Here is a 6,924-nt window from a genome sequence, read left to right as displayed (position 1 = left end):
CTTAATTGTCTTTGTTTTTCATTGCCAATTTCATTGATGTGTACTCTTGTCTTTCTTTTCTTCCTTCAGCTTACATGAAGTTACCTTCTTCTTTTCTTACCATCTTGAAGTTTAGCTTAAAAGGTTTAAAACTTTTCTTCTTTTCTAATATATGTGTTTAATGCTATGCATTTTCTTCCCAAGTACTGCTTTTTCTGTGTCTCATAAGTTCTGACGTGCTCTATTTCACCATTATTTCATTTTTATTCAGTTCAATGTATTTATTTATTTATTTATTTTTGGTACCGGGGATCGAACTCGGGTCCTTGCGCTTGTGCAGCAGGCGGCGAAACCACTGAGCTAAATCCCTGGCCCCAGTGTATTTTTAAAATTTCCCTTACCCACAGTTTTATTTCTTTTCTTTTCTTTTTTCTGTTTTTTCAGTACTGGGGATTGAACCCAGGGTCTTCACACTGCTCCACATCGCACCCACCCCCATTTAATTTGGAGACAAGGTCTCTCTAAGTCACTAAGTTGCCTGTGCTAGGCTTGAACTTGTGATCCTTCTGCCTCAGCCTCCCAGAGTGCTAGGATTACAAGTATGCATCACCATGTCCAGCTTACCCACAGATTTTATGTAAGTATGATATTTAGTTTACAAGTACCTGAAGATTTTTCCATTATCTTTCTGATATTGATTTCTACTTCAAATTCATTGTGGTTGGATAACCTACTCGGTGTGATTTCAATTTTTATAAAATTATTGGTGTTTGTTTTATGGCCCAGGGTATGGTCTATAGATATACTGGTATATGTAATGGGCAGTAAGAAAGAATGTGGGGATAAAGTGTTCAATAAATGCCAGTTAGATCCTGTTGGTCAGTGGTGTGGTTGTGTTCTATTTCCTTGCTGATTTTCTGTCTAGTTGTTCTATCAATTATTGAGAGAGACGTGTTGAAGTCTGCAACAATTTTTTTTTTATCATGTATAGAAGAGCCTGTAAAGTTTAATTTTTTTCCTGGGAAGAGAAAGAATTTCACCCTGCATTCCGAAAACATTTGCTGAGCCCTGGTGGCAGAGTCCTGCCTCCCTGGGAGTGGTTGGGTGGCTGGGGGAGCCTCAACCCTTCCTGGCTCTCTCTGCCCAGGCCTGTCACAAGAACCTTGAGGCAGACTGTAGGGGAGGCAGTGCCTCCAAGTTTCTCCTGGGGGGGGGGCACACATGGGTGCAGTAACACAGACAGGGTGGGCTCTGACTCCCAGGCCAAACCAAAGCTCCCGCAGTGTCCATTCACAGTGTGCCTTCCCCTCCAACAAAACAGCAAGAAGGAAACAAGGCTGCCTTTTTAATCACAAGGAAATACGCCATCTGAAGTCAATGAGGGCCCCTGAGCCCAGGCAGGAACCAGGGCAAGAAGTGCGACCAAGCTGTGAGGATGGGATTGGATAGGGGCCACTGGCTTCTCACCCTCCTCGCTGCTAGCCCTGATCCTGAATCCAGGGCATGGTCTCCTCTGAAGTCAGCCCAGCCTCCAGCTGCCCTGGGGAGGGGGTGATGGGAGTAAAGAAGGGAGCTGGAGGTCAGGACTGCATCACACACACATGCAGACTTTCCCAGTGTTTGATTTTGCCTGTTCTCCTCTGCTAAAATGATCAGATAGTTGTGTGAAGCCACTGCCAAGCCAGGGGTGAATAGGAGAGCGATGCCAGGCCACAGCATTCCGCTCCTCAGGAGTCTTGGGCCCATCCTACTTCTGTATCTGGAATAGGAAGAGCCGCAGGTTGATGTTCTTGGCGGCCAGCAGCTTGTTGCACTCCACAGAGTCGATGATGGGCAGGGGCACATAGTCTGTTTCATTGCTTTCATTGGTGAAGACAAAGTGGTAGATAACAGGACTGATCCTCACATCGTCATACAGGCCCTTGAGCAGCAGGAAGGAGCATTCCAGAGGTGCTGTGACTTTGCTCTTGAGGAGGAGCTGGAAGGAAAGTGTGTGCTTGCACGACAGGTTGGGGTTCTGCTCTGAGTCATTCACACGAGCCTTCAGGACCCATGTCTGGTTCAGCACTGTGAACCTCGGTGTCTCATAGTACAGGCGTGTGATGAAGTCATCTGTGCGATATGGCCAGAACTGGACTTCTGTATGGCCGATTTTCTCAAAGCTGAGCAGGCTAAAGATACTGTTGTAGAGCTGCATTTCCTTGAGGTGGCTCTGGTCCACCTCATCTAATAATCTCCATCAGCTTGTTGCCTGTCTTGGTTGGATGGGCACATGCAGCCTCATGTACTGTCAGCTCATGGAAGGGGCCTTGCCATGGACAGCCGATGCGCTTGTATTTGCATTGAGTTACCCTGATCTGGCATTCCTCTTTCTGGTGCCTCTCCAGTAGGGGGCGGGGAAACTGGCGTAGGCAAAAGCCACACTCTGAGGGCAGCTCGCTCACGGCTTTCTCCACGGCCAGGTTCCAGGCAGCAGAGGCTCTTACTGATCTCACAACGACAGTTGGGGCACGTGGCCCGCTCCCCCTTCAGCCGGGCATCTGCTAGTAGGTGGATAAAACAGCCAGCGCACATCAAGTGACCATTAGTACACTGGTACACGGAGGCCTTGGGCAGGTCCAGGCACACGGTGCAGCACAGCACCGAATAGGGCCGCTCCTCCAGCTTCCCGCTGCTGTCTCCGCCACTGCCGCCTCGGCCGTCCGCAGCCGCCTCGGCCGCCCGCAGCCGCTTCTTGGGCAGTGCGTCGGGGTCGCCAGCCGCCTCTTGCAGCTGCCGGGCGCCGGCCAGCCCCGCCTCGTCTGGGAGCCCAGGCCCCGCTGCCTCGCCCAACGCAGCCCGCCGCCGCCGCTGACCCTGCAGCTGCCCCGACCGGCACGGCGCCCGTGGGTCCCGCGGCCGAGCCACCCGCGCCGGCCTCCTCAGCGTCGGACATCGCGGCTGGCCGGCCAGGCGGGCGGGTGCGGGTGCTGGCGCGCTCGCTAGTTGGAAGTTATCGCAGCCCGCTTGCCGCGCAGCCCCCTCAATGGGCCCGGCCCGCGCGCGTAGCCCCGCAGCCACCGCGGCCACCGACCCCGGCGCAGCCGCCATCTTTGTTTTCGCTGCGCTCCCCACCCCAACAATTTCGAATTCGTCTATTTCTCTTTTCAATTCTCTCACTTTTGGTTTATGTATTTTGCAGTTCTGTTGGTTTGATGTATGCACATGTAGGATTTCTCTGTATTCCTGGTGGGGACCGTTTTAGTATTATATAACATTAGGCTCTTTTTCTGGCAATTTTCTTTGCCCTAAAGTGCTAATGTAGCCACTCCTGCTTGCCTTTGATTAATGTTTGCACAAAACATCTTGAAGTGAATTTCTTGAAATACCACATAGTCAAGGCATATTTTAAAATCCATTTTGCCAAGCTCTGTCTTTTAATTAGTGAACCTGGACAATTTACATTTAATATAATTATAGATGTTAGGGTGTTATTTTGCCATTTTATCTTGTTTGGTTTTCTGTTTTTTCCCTCTGTTTTTTGGTTTCTATTTTCTTTTTCCCTGCCTTCCTATAGGTTGAAGAGTTTTTAAAATTCCATTTTGATTTAGTGACAGTGTTTTTTAGTGCAGCCCCCTGTATAGGTTTTCCTAGTGAATATTCTGAATCATTATCACATTACAACAAGCTACTGGTATCATCACTTTACCAGTTTTAGTGAAGTGTAGAAATGTTACCTCTCTATATCCTTTTACCTGTCCCTCTTTGTAATACATTCATGTGTTGCTTAACAATATGATACATTCTGAGAAATACGTTGTGAGGTGATTTTGCTGTGCGCACATCCTTGTATACTCACACAAACCTGAATAGTCTGTATCCATCACTTGATGTGGATTCTTTTCTGGGGGGGCATACCTGGGATCAAATTCGGGACCTTGCACTTTCGAGGCAGGCGGCAGAACCACTGAGCTAAATCCCTGGCCCTTGATGTGGACTGTTGATGTAATCAAGAGGTAAGATATATATACAGCTGGTGCCGTTGTAACATGTCATATTGTTTTACAGTACATTTTAAAAATATAAGTACAGGACCCGGGATTTAGCCCAGTGATTCCGCTACCTGCCTCACAAGCGCAAGGTCCCGAGTTCGATCTCTGGTACAAAAAAACAAAAAAAACTCCAACAAACAAATATATATATATATATATATATATATATATATATATATGTATGTATAAGCAGTATACAGTAAATACAAAATGTATGAGGTGTGATTGAAAAATACGGTGTGAGTTTAAATTTTTTAAATATAGTAAAAAGAACCTTCATTGGCATTAACCTCCCTCAAACTACTCCCCTTCACTTTGAGCACACTCACACCATCATTCTTGCCACTTTTTGAAGCAGTTCTGGAACTCCTCTTTCATGAGTGTCTTTAGTTGCACTGTCGTGGTTGCCTCGATGTCCTGAATCAATGCCAAACATTTACCTTTTATGGTCATTTTGACTTTAGGGAAGAACCACAGGTTACATAGTGCCAAATCCAGTGGCTAAGGTGGATGAAGACTTACTGTCATGTTTTTCAAGCCTGCTTTTCTGTGGATGGCACTTGGCAGCAGCATTCACCATATTTTTTGTCATAACTTATAAAGACATTTATGAAAGAACTGCTTCAGAAAGTGGCAAGAATGATGGGATAAGTGTGTGTAGTAGAGTAAATACAAAATCCACTAACATTGTAGCAAGTATTACGTATCATAATAATTGGATGTGTACACGTTTATATAGCTGGCATTGCAGTAGATTTGTCTTCACCAGCATCATCACAGACATATGAGTAATTGTGTTAGCTGTCTATTACTGTGAAAAAATACCTGAGAGGATCCATTTATAAGGAGGAGAGGTTTATTTTGGCTCATGATTCCAGAGCTTTCAGTCCATTAGGCAGTGTGTGAATATATAATTGTCTTAAATCTTTCCTCTAAACACATTTAGAACCACATTAGGCAATGCGTTTATATACATTTTTATATATACATTTTTGCTTCAACCATCAAACATAACATAGAAAAAGGAGAGCCTACTGTATTTACCTTTTTTTTTTTCAGTACTGGGGATTGAACCCAGGACTTCGCACATTCTAAGCAAATGCTCCACCACTCAGCTACATCTCCAGCCCATTTAACTCTTTATTTTGAAAGAGACTCACTAAGTTGCCCAGCCTAGCTTTGAAATTATGATCCTCCTGCCTCAGCCTCTCGAGTAGCGGGGATTACAAGTGTATATACAAGTGCATGGCTGCAACTGTTTTTACTTTTATGTTCATTTCGTCCTGCCTTCTTGGTTTTGTTTCCTTTCCATTTAGATAACTTCCTACAGCCATTATTTTTGGGTAGGTCTTTTGGCTACAAGTTCTCTCAGTTTTCCTTCATTTAAGAATGTCTTGATTTCCCTCTCACTCCAGAAGGATATTTTCACCGCATATAGGATCCTGAGATGATGGTCCTTTTCTTTTAGCAACTGAAAAATATTTTAATACTTCCTCCTGGGCCCCTTCATTTCTGAAGAGATATCTGCTGTAATTCAAATTGGTTTTCCTCTATAGGGATGGTGTTTTCTTCACAGGATATATTTAAGATTTTTTTCTTTGTCTTTAGTTTTTAGGTATTTACTTGTGATATACCTTTGTTAGCTATTTCACTGTGTTTACTTTGTTCCAGGTTCACTCAGGTTCTTGTACCCGTTGCCAAACTTGAGGGGAGGATTGTTTCTTTGAGTATGTTATCAGTCCTGCTCACTTGCATCTCCTCCCAAAATACCAGTGCCATAAATATTAGGCCTTTTATTGTAGCTCCACAGGTCACTGAGATGGTGACTGCTCGTCCTCCTCCTCTTTCTCTTTTTCTTCCTCCTTGTGTTCCTCCTCTTCTTCCTCTCCTATTTTTCCTGTGTTGTTCACATGGTAATTTCTGCTGTTCAGTTTTCTGGTTCACTGATTTCTTCCCCTGCTTCTCTTCCTCCATTCTGCTCTTGAACTCATCCAATAAGTTTATATTTCAGTTATTGTATTTTTTTATTTCTAAAATTTACATTCCAACTTCTTTATATTTTCTATTTCTTTACTGACACTTTCAGGTTTTTTCATTTGTTTGAAGCATGTTCCTAATCACTTATTGAAGCATTTATGATGTCTGCTTTAAAACTATTGTTGGATGATTCTAACATCTCTGCCATTTCGGTGCTGACATCTATTGATTGTCCTGTTTCACTATGTTTTATTCAACAGTTTCATCATAAGAGCTATCTTCTTGGTAATGAAGGATTTTCTATTGAAACCTGAAAATTTTCATGTTATGAGACTCTGGATCTTATCTAAATTTTCTGTTTTAGCTTTTAAAAAAATATCTTTGTTGAGGTATAATTGCTATACAAAAAACTGCACATACTTAAAGTGGAAAATTCAGTAAGTTTAGATATATATATGTCTGCAAGTTCGATAGCACTAATTTAACCAACCACAGATTTGAAAAAAATACTTCAGTTGTGAATATGTACTGACTTTTCTCTTGTCATCATCTTTAAACAATATAATATAATAATGATTTACCTAGCAGTTACATTGCATTAGGTATTATAAGCCATCTAGAGATAATTTAAAGAGTATAGGAGGATGCACATAGATTCTGTGGAAATATGATACTGCACCATGTTATACAAAGGACTTGAGCATCTATAGATTTGGGGATCCTTGAGGGGTCCTGCCCCCCCCCCGGAGGATACCCAGGGATGATACTACTACCACAGTCGAGGTAATAAGCATGTTATTACCTCAGAAAGTTTCTTCGTGCTCCTTTTTAAAAAGTTGTGTGTGTGTGTGTTTCTGTTGCTGCTCTGGAACTTTGTTTATTACAAGGTAGAGGCAAAGTCCAGATTCCTGATGGATCTCCATTTATACCCCAGGGA

The 6,924-nt window shown here is 43.5% G+C and overlaps 1 pseudogene; it reads right to left on the bottom strand.

The window, feature by feature from the left end:
• Positions 1 to 1,309: 1,309 nt before the first annotated feature.
• On the bottom strand, positions 1,310 to 2,914 carry LOC101715671 (zinc finger TRAF-type-containing protein 1-like; annotated as a pseudogene).
• Positions 2,915 to 6,924: the final 4,010 nt, after the last annotated feature.

This window comes from Heterocephalus glaber, unplaced genomic scaffold (assembly GCF_053883595.1).
Source record: "Heterocephalus glaber isolate CG9 unplaced genomic scaffold, H.glaber_assembly_v1.0 deba00001687, whole genome shotgun sequence".
In the NCBI taxonomy this organism is placed as follows: Eukaryota; Metazoa; Chordata; class Mammalia; order Rodentia; family Bathyergidae; genus Heterocephalus; species Heterocephalus glaber.
This window is presented reverse-complemented; position numbering and strand designations above follow the sequence as displayed.